We start from the raw sequence: 16,376 nt of genomic DNA on the forward strand, positions 1-16,376 counted from the left end.
ATGTTTCATATTGCTCTCGGGCAACTGCTAACGCCTCAGCAACTGCTGTCTTAATCATATCTTTCACTTCTGGTGTAGACTGACTTTGACGATGTTTTGCATGACCAAAGTAGCTTTTTAAGCCATGTGCTCTACCCACGGCTCTAACATGTCCGCAATTCTCATCTGTACCTATGGCACTAGACAATATATCTTGTCTACCGGACTCAACAAACTCTCCTTGAGAAGCTTGCAATGATAGAAAATCCTAACATATAAAAACAATATTTAATAATGATTACTAGCTTTCTTAATAATGTAGAAAATTTTAACATTTTACTTACAATCTTTTCCACGACCATTCTAGTCGCATCATTGTTGATATTTCCTAATTTGTTCATTCTTGCCCTCTTCCACTTTTCATGTCTAGCTGGCGGAGATGGAGGAACAACTACTGACGATGGATCTGAACTTGCAGCTTCTTCTTGTTCTTTCATCTTCTCATCCATCATAATCTTCTCCAATCTCTTATAGCCTCCTCGGGCTAAATGATGTGGATGAGCATTCTTACCCCGTATTTCTTAATGTTTCTTTCTTGATTCCTACACAAAAAAAAACATTAAGTAATAATATATCTTTAATATATTTGAGTTAATAAACAATATGCAATCGTTAGGACAAGCATGTATCTTTTCATACTCCATACTCATGGGACACATAATCTTCTTTGCATCATATGTACTCTTCGGGAGTCCATTATCTTCTGGAAGCATATCATTTATTAAATCAAGTAAAACAGTAAAGCTCTTGTCGCTCCATCCATTCCCAGCTTTTAAGTTGAATAATTTCAAAACAACAGATAAGCGAGTATATTTACTACACCCGGGCCATAAAGGCTGTTTTGAATCATTTAATAATTCATCCAACTCATTTGATCGATTTGTGAACTCTTCTCCAACATCACGGAACATTTCGTCCAACCTATCTTCAGACTCATCATCTTCATTTGCTTCGTTGTCAACATACATGTTAGATGTACTAGTCTCTCTTCCTCCTTCACTGTGCCATATCCATTTTGTATAATTTAGATTAATTCCATCACAAATTAGATGATCATATATGTCCTTGGCACTTAATAGTTTTAGATTACAACACTTCTTACAATGACACCAAAACGTTGCATCATTATTTGGAAGATGACGTTTTGCAAACTCTATAAATTTTCTAACTCCGACTTCATATTCCGTACTCAACCGAGAAGCTTTCATCCAACTTTTATCCATCACAAGTCAATCTAGGATAATATTAATTCCAATTAGACTAGTTATTAGTAGTATCAAATTCAAAGATAGCATATAAATATTTTTAAAAATTTAAAAAAAAAATCATACACTTAATGTCATATGGGTCAATTTAGAACACACCAATGTTGCTATTTTGACCACTTACCACAATATTCGTTAATTCTATCTTATATTTACAATTACAAATTATATACAAATAATTACCAATTACAAAACAATCTAGAATATACCACTTACCAAATATATACAAACAAACCCTAAAATGCAAAATATTTACTAAAATTTGAAAAAATTCAATAATAATTTAAAATATATACAAATAAACCCTAAAATGCATATACATTTACAAAATTTTGAAATAAATCAATAATAAAAACAAATATAAAACAAATAAACCCTAAAATGCATATGCATTTACAAAAATTCGAAATAAATCAATAATAAAAACAAATATAATAAAAATAAAACCTAAATTATAATTATATTTATTAAAATTCGAATAAATTAATAATAATTAAAAAAAATACCTGGCCGGCGGGGGGGGGGGGGGGGGGGGGGGGGAAGCAGTCGAAGGTGCGGCAGTCGGAGGAGCGGACGGTAGTCGGCGGGTGGGAGGACGTCGGCGATGTGGACTGTGGCGGCGGGGAAGGACTATCGTGGCGGCGTTGTGGACGATTCAGCGCAGCAGCGTGGAGGACGGCGGCGAGAAGCAACTGGGTGGACAACGTCGGCGGCCTGAGATGGTGAGGCCGGCGGTGGGAAGAAGTGCAGTGGGGAGGAGATGGATGGAAGAGAAATGCGGTGGTGGTATGGCGTCGTTTGGTAATGTGTTCTCAGATCTGACGTTTTAAAAAACTTTATAACGTCGACTAACTTAATTAGCCGACGTTATAAAGTAAAAAAAATTAAAAAAAAAATAAAAACAATATGACGTCGGCTAGATAGTTAGCCGACGTCGTATTTTATATATATATATATATATATATATATATATATATATATATATATATATATATATATATATATATATATTAGTATATAACTTCGACTAAACTGATTTAGCCGACGTTATATATAAATAATTTTTAAAAAAAAAATAATAAACAACCTACGACGTCGGCTATTAATACAACCGACGTCGTAGGTTATATATTTCTTTTGTATTATTATTTTTTATTTATAATGTTGGCTATTTCGTAATAGCCGACGTTATAAACTTAATTATAAAAAAAAGTTTAAATATTTTTAATGTCGGCTATGTATATAGCCGACGTTAAAGACCCGACGTTGTATGTAAATTCTGTAGTAGTGAACATTGATATATAAGTAGTCATTTTGAAGCATTATTCTGATTGAGTTCCATTACCAATTTGGATTGCGCCAATGTGAGTTTATATTCTCCTATATAAGAAGATGAATTTTATATATTTATTTACATACTTAAAACAGATAATGGGTAATGAGGCATTATTGATTCTAAAGTGTTCCCATGCATGAAGTTTGGAAAATATAGTTTTTTTTTAAGGGGAAAATAGGACATATATTAAATAATCACCGAAACAATATCCTCTGGGGAGTACATGCATCAAAATAGATAGAACGACTAGAACGAGCCACCTCCATCTTGACTAAGATGTTGGTTAATATGGCATTATATTATAATAATATAATAATATAATAATATAAATTGTTTTCTTTTCTTATAGAGTATGAAATTTGACTGTCTTTGTTTAATTTTTAGTCATTTTATATGAGTTTTATGAAGTTTAACTCTTATATATATGTTTAGAATTGGTAAAGTTAAGAACGAAGCCTACTTTGGTTGTATATATATATATATATATATATATATATATATATATATATATATATATATATATATATATATATTCCATGTCTATGTTAATTAGGATTTCACTTCAATTTATATTTCGATAGTTAGCTTAAATGCACTTATTAAACTTAATATTGAAGTAACCATTGACTATGAAAACTTATTGCAGTTGAGGTTAAAAGGGAAGAGGGCCAGCTTTTGAGCATTAAATATTCAACCATGGCACGGAGTGAAGACAGCCGGTATGCAAAGGCAACTCAGGCAACACAAGTATATATACGATTGTCACGTAAAGGCGACTCACACGGCACAAGGTTTAAAATAACGGTAAAAGACAACTCAGACAACACAGAATACGGTTGTCACGTAATGATGACTCACAAAACACGACTTTTAAGAAAATGTTACTATAAACTTAAATTACTCAGATAGTCGGTATGCAGAGGCAACCCAGGCAACACGAAAATCCGATTGTCATGTAAAGGCGACTCATACAACACAAGTTTTAGGATAGCGTTAAAAGACAACTCAGGCATCACAAAATACGGTTGACACGTAATGGTGACTCACAAAGCACGACTTTTAAGAAAACGTTACTATAAATTTTAATTACTCAGATAGTCGGTATGCAAAGACAACTCAGGCAACACAAAAATATGATTGTCACGTAAATGCGACTCATACAACACAAGTTTTAGGATAACATTAAAAGACAACTCAGATATCACAAAAAACATAGAGTTGACACGTAATGGTGACTCACAAAGCACGACCTTTAAGAAAACGTTACTATAAACTTTAATTACTCAGATAGTCGGAATGTAAAGGCAACTCAGGGAACACAAAAATACAGTTGTCACGTAAATGCGACTCACACACCACAAATTTTAAGATAACGTTAAAAGACAACTCAGACAACATAAAATACGATTGTCACATAATGATGACTCAAAAAGCCGACTTTTAAGAAAACGTTACAGAAAAACATTAATTACTCCGACAGCACAACATACAGTTGTTATGCAAGTTGACTAAAAATCACTTTAATTTCATTTTCCGGATTCATTTCATTTTGTATTTTAAAATTTTAAAATTGTCAATCTGTATTTTTTTTTTTGTTATACTATACCACACACTTTTGACTATATTTCACTTTTTCCCTTCTTCTATCGTCTTCTCTTCCTCGGCATCAGCCTGCAGCTGCTCTCATCACAGAATCCTCCTCCACCATGGCCGCCGCAGCTTCCTCAACACCCTTCCTTCTCATTTCCACAACCTTCCGGTGAGAATTGGAGTGCAACGCAGGAACAAACGTCGGACTAAACGTCAGACTATTGGCCGGTCGGTACTCCGGAAACAGCTGTCCGGTGCGGTATCGAACACCACAGGCGTTGCAAAGAGTGTTCGGCCCCATCGGACCCTCACGCCATATGATGATTCCTTAGTTTGAACTAAGGTGGTATACTAATATATAGTTATTTATTTATTTATCAAAAATACAAATACTCTTTAGGGAATATATAATGATACCCTTATGGCTTGAACTCATAATCTTCCAAGGGGAAGTCCAACCCAGGTACCATTACACCACAAAGTCCTAATAAATAGTTATATATGATATATAATTTATAAGTTATTTAATGTCGACACTATTTACCTAAGTTACCGTCAGGAATATGTGTAAATAGATTTTGATGAAACAAAGTATAAAATACTTAAAAAAACGGTGATGAGAACAGTACACTACACATTTTTATCAAATTCTCAAAATCAACATAATGAGAACGGTACATAACACATTTTTATCAAATTTTTAAAATCTACATAATGAGAACGGTACATTACACATTTTTATCAAATTCCAAAAATCTATATAATGAGAACGGTACATTACACATTTTTATCAAATTCTCAAAATCTACATAATGAGAACGGTACATTACACATTTTTATCAAATTCCCAAAATCTACATAATGAGAACGGTACATTACACAATTTTATCAAATTCTCAAAATCTACATAATGAGAACGGTACATTACACATTTTTATCAAATTCTCAAAATCTACATAATGAGAACCGTACATTACACATTTTTATCAAATTCCCAAAATCTACGTAATGAGAACGGTACATTACACATTTTTATCAAATTCTCAAAATCTACATAATGAGAACGGTACATTACACATTTTTATCAAATTCCCAAAATCTACATAATGAGAACGGTACATACACATTTTTATCAAATTCCGAAAATCTACATAGTTATTTATTTATCAAAAATACAAATACTCTTTAGGGAATATATGACGATTCCCCTATTACAATGTAGTATCCAATAACGCCTCCACTAAGGCTCGAACTCATAATCTTCCAAATGGAAAGTCTAACCCGAATACCATTAGACCACATAATCCTAGTAAGTAGTCATATATGATATATAATTTATAAGTTATTTAATGTCGACACTATTTACCTAAGTTACCGTCAGGAATATGTGTAAATAGATTTTGATGAAACAAAGTGTAAAATACTTAAAAAAAAAAACGGTGATGAGAACACTACACTACACATTTTTATCAAATTCTCAAAATCAACATAATGAAACGGTACATAACACATTTTTATCAAATTTTTAAAATCTACATAATGAGAACGGTACATTACACATTTTTATCAAATTCCAAAAATCTATATAATGAGAACGGTACATTACACATTTTTATCAAATTCCCACAATCTACATAATGAGAACGGTACATTACACATTTTTATCAAATTCCAAAAATCTACATAATGAGAACGGTACATTACACATTTTTATCAAATTCACAAAATCTACATAATGAGAACGGTAAATTACACATTTTTATCAAATTCCGAAAATCTACATAATGAGAACGGTACATTACACATTTTTATCAAATTCTCAAAATCTACATAATGAGAACCGTACATTACACATTTTTATCAAATTCCCAAAATCTACATAATGAGAACGGTACATTACACAATTTTATCAAATTCTCAAAATCTACATAATGAGAACGGTACATTACACATTTTTATCAAATTCTCCAAATCTACATAATGAGAACGGTACAATACACATTTTTATCAAATTCCATAAAATCTACGTAATGAGAACGGTACATTACACATTTTTATCAAATTCCGAAAATCCACATAATGAGAACGATACATTACACATTTTTATCAAATTCTCAAAATCTACATAATGAGAACGGTACATTACACGTTTTTATCAAATTCTCCAAATCTACATAATGAGAACGATACATTACACATTTTTATCAAATTCCCAAAATCTACGTAATGAGAACGGTACATTACATATTTTTATCAAATTCCAAAAATCTACATAATAAGAATGGTACATTACACATTTTAATCAAATTCTCAAAATCTACATAATGAGAACGGTACATTACACATTTTTATCAAATTCTCAAAATCTACATAATGAGAACGGTACATTACACATTTTTTATCAAATTCCCAAAATCTACACAATGAGAACGGTACATTACACATTTTTATCAAATTCTCCAAATCTACATAATGAGAACGGTACAATACACATTTTTATCAAATTCCATAAAATCTACGTAATGAGAACGGTACATTACACATTTTTATCAAATTCCCAAAATCTACACAATGAGAACGGTACATTACACAATTTTATCAAATTCCCAAAATCTACACAATGAGAACGGTACATTACACATTTTTATCAAATTCTCAAAATCTACATAATGAGAACGGTACATTACACATTTTTATCAAATTCCCAAAATCTACATAATGAGAACGGTACATTACACATTTTTATCAAATTCTCAACATCTACATAATGAGAACTGTACATTACACATTTTTATTAAATTCCCAAAATCTACATAATGAGAACGGTACATTACACATTTTTATCAAATTTCCAAAATCTACATAATGAGAATGGTACATTACACATTTTTATCAAATTCTCAACATCTACATAATGAGAACTGTACATTACACATTTTTATCAAATTCTCAAAATCTACATAATGAGAACGGTACATTACACATTTTTATCAAATTCTCAAAATCTACATAGTGAGAACGGTACATTACAGATTTTTATTAAATTCCCAAAATCTACATAATGAGAACGGTACATTACACATTTTTATCAAATTTCCAAAATCTACATAAAATTGTCGCCCTCTTTTATTTTTTACCCATAAAAGTCAATCACCTTTGATAGTTGTTTGGTATAATTTATTTTCTCAAAAAGCTAATTGAAAAAGTTGCTTTGAATAGCCTTTTGAAATTTAGCATTTTGGAGTTACACAAAGCTAATTATCAAAACATTTATATTAATTTTTTATCAAAGTCAAACACTTATTTGTGTTCAAATAAGCTAAAATTGGCTAATAGACTAACTATATATTTTACCAAACAAGGTATATAAAGGAAACTCGGGCAAGAGAAAAATATGATTGTCACGTAAAGGCGACTCGTACAACATAAGTTTTAGGATAACATTAAAAGACAACTCAAGCATCACAACTCAACCCCGGGTCCGTGTTGCTCTTGGGCACCTCCGTGGTCCCCCGGGTCCGTGCTGCTCTTGGGCTCCACCAAGGTGCTCCGGGTCCATGTTGCTGCCCCGGGTCGGGTCGTGGGTATAATATATCCATCATGAGTCCCCCACTCTCTTCGTTGCGAGTGGAAGTCAACGAGTGAGAGTATCCGTACGCCGACCCGAGCTCCCTGAGTGGAAAATTCCGAGCTCCAAAATTTAGCCGACCCCCTCCAAGAATTACATCGCGGATATAATTCTTGCTCCGTGAAAATCTCTTCAGATAAGTTAGAATCCATACAAAGGTGCAACACTTCCCTACAAAGTCTTGAAAATCTTCCCGAACTCCCATTATGTGATTCTGGCCTTCCTCTTGAGGTGTCAGGAGATCCGGGTCGAGCCCTATCTCGATTTGTTTAATTTCCTCTTTCATGTCACTGTTTCTTCGGGCCGCTTGAGTAAGGGTTGGGTGGCTTTCTCGGCTCGTCCCCACATGAAGATTATTCAGGACATCCAATCCTCAAATCACCAGTGGAAACCCATGTTTGTTTATGTCTCTGTGGGTCCTAAGCTGCCCTTTGCGTTCTCGTGGAATACTCGCTTCCGGAAGCATGTGACCCCCCGGGAGAATGAGGGTCTGATGAGGGACGTGCATGCCTTCCGCCACCCGGGTCCTCGTATCTATATAGCGCCCCTACTGACCGAGGAGAACATGGTGCGCCTGGGCTTCACTCCGGGTACTTCGCTGCCGCCCCCGCCTCCGGTCCGCCGTGATGATGTTTCCGATCCTGATCAAGGCCGTGACGATGTCTCTGACCCCGGCCGCAGCTCCGGCCCCGACCCCATCTCGGTGGATACGCCGTCTGGGGATGAGGAGGACTCGGAGAGCTCGGGGGAGCTTGCCTTCGAGATTCTTCGTGCCCCTACGCCCGAGGCCGACCCCCTCAATTCGGCCGCTGCAGCGCCTTCTCATGTGGATTCGCCGGCGTCCTTGTCCAAGAGTGAGTTGACGCTGTCCATTGCCGTCCCGGGAGGTCCATATTCATTAATCCCTGCTTATCTTCTTCCTTTGTACAAATTTGATTTACTTTTAAATGCGCCTTGTATAACCTTGCTTGTGCGGCTGTTGACAGGTAGAGCAGGTACTATGCCGCCCCGCCGGGTGCAGCTTCTAGAGGAGATTCGGGAGTCTCGTGCGTCCAAGAGACGCAGGACTACGGGGGGAGGTATGAGCCAGGCCGCCCGGGCTCTCACCTCTGGGCAGCGTATTGGTCCCGAGGTGGCCCCACCGGCCCCTCTCATTGCTCCTCGCCCCCCTCTCCCCCCGCCTTCGGCCCCACCGTGCGTGAGTCCCGCGCGCAGCTCCGTGGGCCGCGCCCATGCTCATGCTGTGCTTCAGCCCGTAGTCACTGCTACTGCTCCCGGTGTGGAGTCCTTCCAGGTGGAGGATACTGCTACTTACGCCTATGAGGTAAAAAATTTCTTGTTTTACTTCTATTCGATAGGCTCGAGAATGTTTTCCTTACTCTATCTGTTTGCAGGCTGTGCAGCGCTGGTTACTGCTTGCCAACGCTTATGAGGCCTCCCAGGTGCGGGTGGGTGCGCTCACCCATGCTATGGAGGTTGCCAGGCGGTCCCACCAGACTGAGCTGGAGAGGTTGCGTAGAGAGCGACAGGTAGAGGTGGAGGGGCTACGTGGGGAGCTCTCCCGGGCTGTGCCCACCTTCTTGGCGTCCGAGGATTTCAGGACTAGAGCCATGTCGTACGCCCGTGATCACATGGCCGAGCTGGTGGAGGAGTGGTTGGCCTCCGATGAGGGTCAACGCCGGGTGGCTACTGAGAGTTATTCATTGTACGAGGCCGGACGATATACGATGCAGGAGCAGATTTATCGCGTCCTCCGTGAGCAGGACAGCACCTTCGACCCTGTGAGCAGGGGTCTGCCGGAGGTAGAGCCCAACCCGGATGAGCCTAGCCCTGATCTGACCGCTCTTGGTTCCCCCACGCTGGCGGGCGGGAACCGGACGCTAGAGGAGCCCATAGACCTGGCTGCCCTTGATCTGTACGTTGCTGAGAACCCCCTCCCGTCCGGCACCGTTCCTCCTGACTTGGAGGGTCTCCAGTTTCCCGAGACCTTGGAGGAGTATGTTGCAGAGTGCCAGGCTAGTGATGCTGCCCGCGGTGGTTCGGATGCGAGTACTTAGATTTATTTGGACTTCTTGTTTTGATATATATATATATATATATATATATATATATATATATATATATATATATATATATATATATATATATATATATATATATATATTATTTTTATTTTTTTTTTATTTTTTTTTGCCATGTGCTAGCCTCTTCAACAAAGTCCTATGGGACTATGTCCTCGGGCTCTCCCGTCGGGGTTGGTACGCGAGGTCGGACCTCGTGCCCCCTTAGGGTACGTTAGCCTCTCGGGCTAAGTCCTTCCGGACTACGCCACCGGGCTCTTCCGTCGGGGTTTGTACGCGAGGTCGGACCTCGTGCCCCCTTAGGGTACGTTAGACTCTCGGGCTAAGTCCTTCCGGACTACGCCACCGGGCTCTTCCGTCGGGGTTTGTACGCGAGGTCGGACCTCGTGCCCCCTTAGGGTGCGCCAAACCGCTTGGGCCCAGTCCTGCAGGACCAAACCACTAGGCTCCTCCGTCGGGGTTTGTACGCGAGGTTAGACCTCGTGCCCCCTTAGGGTGCGCGTTAGCTGCTCGGGCACAGTCCGACGGGACTGTGCCACCGGGCTCTTCTGTCGGGGTTGGTACGTGAGGTCGTCCCTCGTGCCCCCTTAGGGTGCGTCTTCCGTCGGGGTTAGTACGCGAGGCCGGACCTCGTGCCCCCTTAGGGTCCGCGGGGGGGGGGGGGGGGAGACATGAGTGAGCACTAGTTCCCCCCTGTTTCACGTTTTTTTTTTTTTTTTTTTAAGGGAGATAAAATGCATGAGAACCAACTTTGTAACAAAAGGGATCCTACGCACAATGTGTTCTGTAATATGCGATTTTATTCCGACTATTGCCGCTCACTAAGACATTATTAGGGGAGGGGAATGGCCTCCCTCCTAGAATAGCAACGCCAAGACCCACCTCTCACGTGGTAGGTCTACTGGTAAAATTTCAGCAGGTGCTCTGAGTTCCAGACCCTAGCTATCATCTTTCCTTTGGGAGTTTTGAGCTTGTAGCTGCCCGGGCGGACCACGGCTGCTATAATGTACGTGCCCTCCCAATTAGGGGCAAACTTTCCTCCGGCTTGGGGCTGGCTCGCCTCCCTTCTTCTGAGAACATAGTCACCTACTTGGAAATAGCGGGGTCGGACCCGCTTATCGTGATATGCCTTGGTCTGCCTCTGGTAGTTTTCAGCTCGAATCGCGGCTGCTTCGCGCCTGTCATCAATCATGTGGAGGTCAATTCTATGGTGCTCCTCGTTCGTGTCAGGGTCGTAGTCCTCCTCCCGTCGGGAAGGTATGACTACCTCCGCTGGAGCTCGGGCTTCGAAACCGTAGGCTAAGGAAAAAGGCGTCTCCCCAGTAACCCTCTGGGGGGTGGTGCGGTAGGCCCAAAGAATGGCGTCGAGCTCCTCCACCCACGCTCCCCCCGCGGATTCCAGTTTCTTTTTCAGGCCACCCACAATGGTGCGGTTGGCATTTTCCACCTGGCCATTTGCTTGAGGGTAGCATACTGCTACCCGGCTGTGGGTAATGTGCCATTCTGCACAGAACCCCTCGAACTCTTGCCCCTCGAATTGGCGTCCGTTGTCGGTGATGAGTTGCATCGGGACCCCAAAACGACACAAAATATTTTTGTACACAGTGCTTGCAACGGGCACTTGTTATGGTTGCAGCGGTTCCGCCTCTACCCACTTGGTGAAGTAGTCCACTGCTACTATGAGGTACTTCCTTTTTCCCGACCCCATGGGCAGAGCTCCCACTAGGTCCACTCCCCACCTGGAGAAGGGGATGACCGAGCTGATGGGGGTGTAGCTCGTGGCTGGCCGACCGGGGGTGACTTGGAAGTGTTGGCAGGTCTCGCAACCCCGGGCATAGTCGGCGCACTCCTTGGCCATTTTGGGCCAAAAGTACCCCTGTAAGATGGCCCTCCGGGACATGGCGAAGGCCCCCTGGTGGGCTGAACAGGTCCCTTCGTGGATTTCTTCCATGACTGACCTGGCTTCGTCTGGGTACAAGCAGCACAGCAAGGCGCTGTTATAGGACCTCTTGTAGAGTATGTCCCCCATGACCACGTACGTGGGGGCTCGCCGTTTCACCAGCTTGGCGTCGACCTCGTCGGGAGGTAGCGTGTCTGTCTTCTTGTACTCCTTGAGGTGGTCCAACCAGCAGGGAGGTCGGATTTGCACGGGTAGGACGGGGTAGGCATCCAGGCTCGACTTCTTGAAATCTTCAATTCGGGCTATCTTGGAGATATGTTCCGGGGCCCCTTGGGCGAGCTTGGATAACATGTCAGCATCTGTGTTCTGGTCTCGGGGTACCTGTAGGACCTCATAATTGATCAGCTGCCCCAGTAGCTGGAGCACCACGTGCCGGTACCTCCTCATTCTTTCATCACTTGCTTCAAATTCACCTGTGACCTGTCCCACCACGAGTCTAGAGTCACATCGGATTTTGAGCTTCTCCACCCTCATATTTAGTGCGAGGCGGAGCCCTCCCAGGAGTGCTTCATACTCGGCCTCGTTGTTGGACAATTTGAACGGGAAGCGGAGGGCGTAGTAGGCCCGAAACCCCTCCAGTGTTATGAGGACGACTCCACCTCCGCAGCTTTTGGTGCTGGAGGACCCGCCCGTTGAGAGGGTCCACCACTCCTCGTCTCCGTCCCTGACCCGCTCCGTTGCCTCCCGGGCAGTGCACTCGACTATAAAGTCAGCCAGCGCCTGCCCCTTGATGGCGGGTCGGGGCTTGAACTAGATGTCGAACTGGCTCAGCCGCATGGCCCACCTGACCAGCCTGCTTGCCGACCCCGAGGCCCTCAGTACTGCGTCTAGCGGCTGGTTGGTGAGGACCTGCACGGGGTGGGCCTGGAAGTAGTGGTTCAGCTTCTTTGCCGTCGCGTCTACTGCAAAAATGGCCTTTTCCACGGGTGTGTACCTGATCTCTGCTCCCCGTAGAGCTCGGCTCGTGTAGTATACGGGCCGCTGGACCCCCTCGTCGTCCCGGACCAGCACGGAGCTGACCGCGGCCTGCGAGATGCCCAAGTATAGATATAGGACCTCCCCCTTAACGGGTTTGGCCAGGGGGGAGTGACATCAGGTACGTCTTGAGGTCTTCGAACGCCTTCTGGCACTCCTCGGACCATTCGAAGCCCTTAGTCTTTTTTAGGACTCCAAAGAACGGCAAGGCCTTCTCGGCCGACCTCGAAAGGAAACGGCCCAGGGCTGCCAATCGCCCGTTGAGGCGCTGGACCTCCCGGAGGGACCTCGGAGGTTCTATGTCCAGGATGGCCTTGACCTTGTCGGGGTTGGGCTCAATGCCCCTCTTCGAGACCATGTACCCCAAAAATTTTCCCCCGTGCACCCCGAATGTGCACTTTTTGGGGTTCAGCCGTAAATTGAAGCGTTGCATAATTGAAAATACCTCGGTAAGGTCATCTGTGTAGAGGTCGGCGTCGGTGCTCTTGACGATCATGTCGTCGACGTAGGCCTGGAGGTTGCGACCGAGGACCTGCTTGAACACCTTGGCCACCATTCGGGTGTAGGTGGCACCTGAATTTTTCAGTCCGAAAGCCATAACCTTGTAGCAATAGACCCCCTCTGGCGTGGTGAAGGTTGTCTTCTCCTCGTCAGCCTCCTCCATAAAAATTTGGTGGTACCCCCTGAACGCATCTAGGAAGCTCATAAGGGCACACCCTGTAGTCTCGTCCACCAGCTGATCGATGTTGGGAAGGGGAAAGGGGTCCATAGGGCAGGCCTTGTTGAGGTCGGTGTAGTCCACGCACATCCTCCAGGTGGGCGGCTTTGTGGCGAGGACTACGTTGGCCAGCCAGGTGGGGTATATGACCTCCCTAACATGACCAATCTCCAGCAGTGTGTCGACCTCCTTTTTGACGAACTCCCTCCTCTCGGCGGAGAGGTACCTTTTGCGCTGCTGGATTGGCCTGACCGCGAGGTCGACGGCCAACTTGTATGTGATCACGTCTTGGCTGAGGCCCGGCATGTCCTCGGGACCCCATGCAAAGACCTCCTTGTAGCTCCTGATGGTGTTGATTATCCGTGCCCGGAGCTCGGCCGGGAGGCCGACCCCCACCTTCACAACCCGGTCGGGTCGGCTGAGGTCGAGGATGACCTCCTCTGTCTCGACCACGGGCTCGGCCCGAGGTCGACCTACCTCCTCCTGAAATGCCTTCTCGGCGATGGTATGTACCTGGAGGTCCTTTTGACCAATCTGGCGGCACGCCTTCAAGTAGCAGCTGCGGCTTACCTTTTGGTCCCCCCGGGCGACCCCGACCCCGGTCGGTGTCGGGAACTTGAGACACAGGTGCTCCATGGAAATTACGCACCTGAGGTCCTCCAGGGCGGGTCGGCCGAGTATTATGTTGTGGGCGCAACTGATTTTCACGACTACGAACTCGACCTCCCACCTCCTGGTGTGAGGTGGGGTGCCTATCTCTACCTCCAGACTGATCGACCCCTCCGTCTTAATTGAGTCCCCCGTGAACCCGGACAGGGGGTGCGTACCTACTCCAGCTGCCCTCTTGAGAGTCCCAGCTGGGTGAACGTGTCGTAGTACATGACGTTCACCGAGCTACCCGTGTCTACGAGCACCCGGTGCACCACCACGTTGTTGATGTCCAGCTTGACCACTAGGGCGTCTCGGTGGGGGAAGGGCCAATCTGGCAGGTCGGCGTCGATGAACGTGATGGGCTCCCTCTTTGGTTTCTTCTCATGGGGGGTACGTGTGACCTCCCCCACGTACAAGCTCCTCGCCCACCTCTTCCGCTCGGCTGGCGAGTCCCCTCCCTCGGGCCCCCCGAAGATGACGTAGATGGCCCGTTTCTTTGGGGGCTAGGAGTCCTCCGTCGTCTTCTCCTCCTCCTCGGAACTGTGGTCGTGGTGGTCCCTCTTGCGGGGAGGAGCCGAGGTGGATGGCGCCTGGCCACCCCCCTTCCGCCATACATTGCTCTGCTTCTGGCCCTGGGCCTGTTCCTGCGCCTGGTCGGGCTTCTTAATAAATTGGCCGAGGTAGCCCATTTGGATGAGCTGCTCGATTTGTCTTTTTAGGAGGATGCACTCGTCTGTATCGTGTCCTTTCTGCCGGTGGAACCTGCAGTACTTGTTGGGGTCCCCCCTCGTCGATATCTTCATGCACTCCTCCTTTGGGAATACCACGATTCCCTGGTCCTCCGCATGCGTCAAGATAGTACCCACGGGTTGTGTCAGCGGGGTGAGATAGCGTGTGGGGTTCATCCTGGGCCCCTCAGCGTACTCACGCCGGTGCGGTCGGGGCGCCTTGCGCTCCTCCTGGGGTGCCTTGTCTTTTCGACCTCTTCCTTCTTCCTACTCCTTCTTCCTCTTCTCGGCAGCCTCGGCGTCAGCGTACCTTGCTGCCTTGTCCATCAGGTCGGTGTAGGTCCTGGGGGGTACCTGATGAGGTCCTGGTGAAAAGCGCCCGACCTCAAGTTGTTCCGGAAAATTACCATGGCCGATTTCGCATCAAAGTCGGCGACCCCCCTGACCTCTTTCTTCCACTTGCCGAGGTACTCGGCTAGTGATTCCGAGCTCCCCTGCTTCAAATCACACAGGTCGGCAATTTGCTTCTTCCGCTGTATGCTGGTGGCGAAATGGGACAGGAACTGTCGGGTGAGGTCCGCAAAGGTGGAGATGGACCCCGCCGGGAGGGATCCGAACCAATCATGCGCCTGCCCGTCCAGGGTGGCGAAGAACCCCCTACATAGGATGGCGTCTGTCGCCTCGGTGATCATCATGGCGGCTCTGTACCTGGTCAGGTGTGCCCGTCGGTCCGTGGTCCCCGAGTACGCTTTAATGGTGGGAAAGCGAAAATCTCGAGGTAAGGGCTCATCCATGATGGCGTTTGCAAACGGAGAGGACAACACATCCTGGGGCTCTGGGGATCCGTCCCTCTCGTCGAACTTCCTCTGGAGCTCATCCATCCTCCTCCGCAGCTGCTCGACCTCTACCCGATGGGAGCTCGGAGCTCTACCATTCGTTTCTCCTGATCGTTCGACCCGGGAGGCCTGTGCACGCCGAGGTGGGACTCGGGTTCCCCGTCCAGGGGACCCCCGCGGACCTGCCTCTTGTCGCGGCGGGGCCCGGGGTTCGTGGCTCGGCGATCTCCGGGTGACTGACTACTGACGTGCCTGCCTGCGGGAGCAGGATTCTGCTGGTGGGGGCTCATTAGCAGCAGGCCTTGGGCCCAACCTCTCCCGGGCTGGCACCCGGTCGCCCAACCTCTCCAGGGCGGGCCTGGTTTGGGTTGGTGCCCTTCCATCGTCGTCACGCTGGCGGTCTCGGCGGGAGTCCCCTCTTCCCCGCCTCTCCGACGGTCGAGGCGAGTTGACCTCCCCCTAAGTAACAGGTGCCTGGGGCGGTCGGGTGCTCGGGCCACTGCGCCCCCGGGTGGGAGGAGGCGGGGGCGACGCCGGCACCTCTCCGGTGGTGCCTAAGGCGGCTTGTT

This window comes from Ipomoea nil, unplaced genomic scaffold, assembly GCF_001879475.1.
Source record: "Ipomoea nil cultivar Tokyo-kokei standard unplaced genomic scaffold, Asagao_1.1 scaffold1617, whole genome shotgun sequence".
Taxonomy (NCBI): Eukaryota; Viridiplantae; Streptophyta; class Magnoliopsida; order Solanales; family Convolvulaceae; genus Ipomoea; species Ipomoea nil.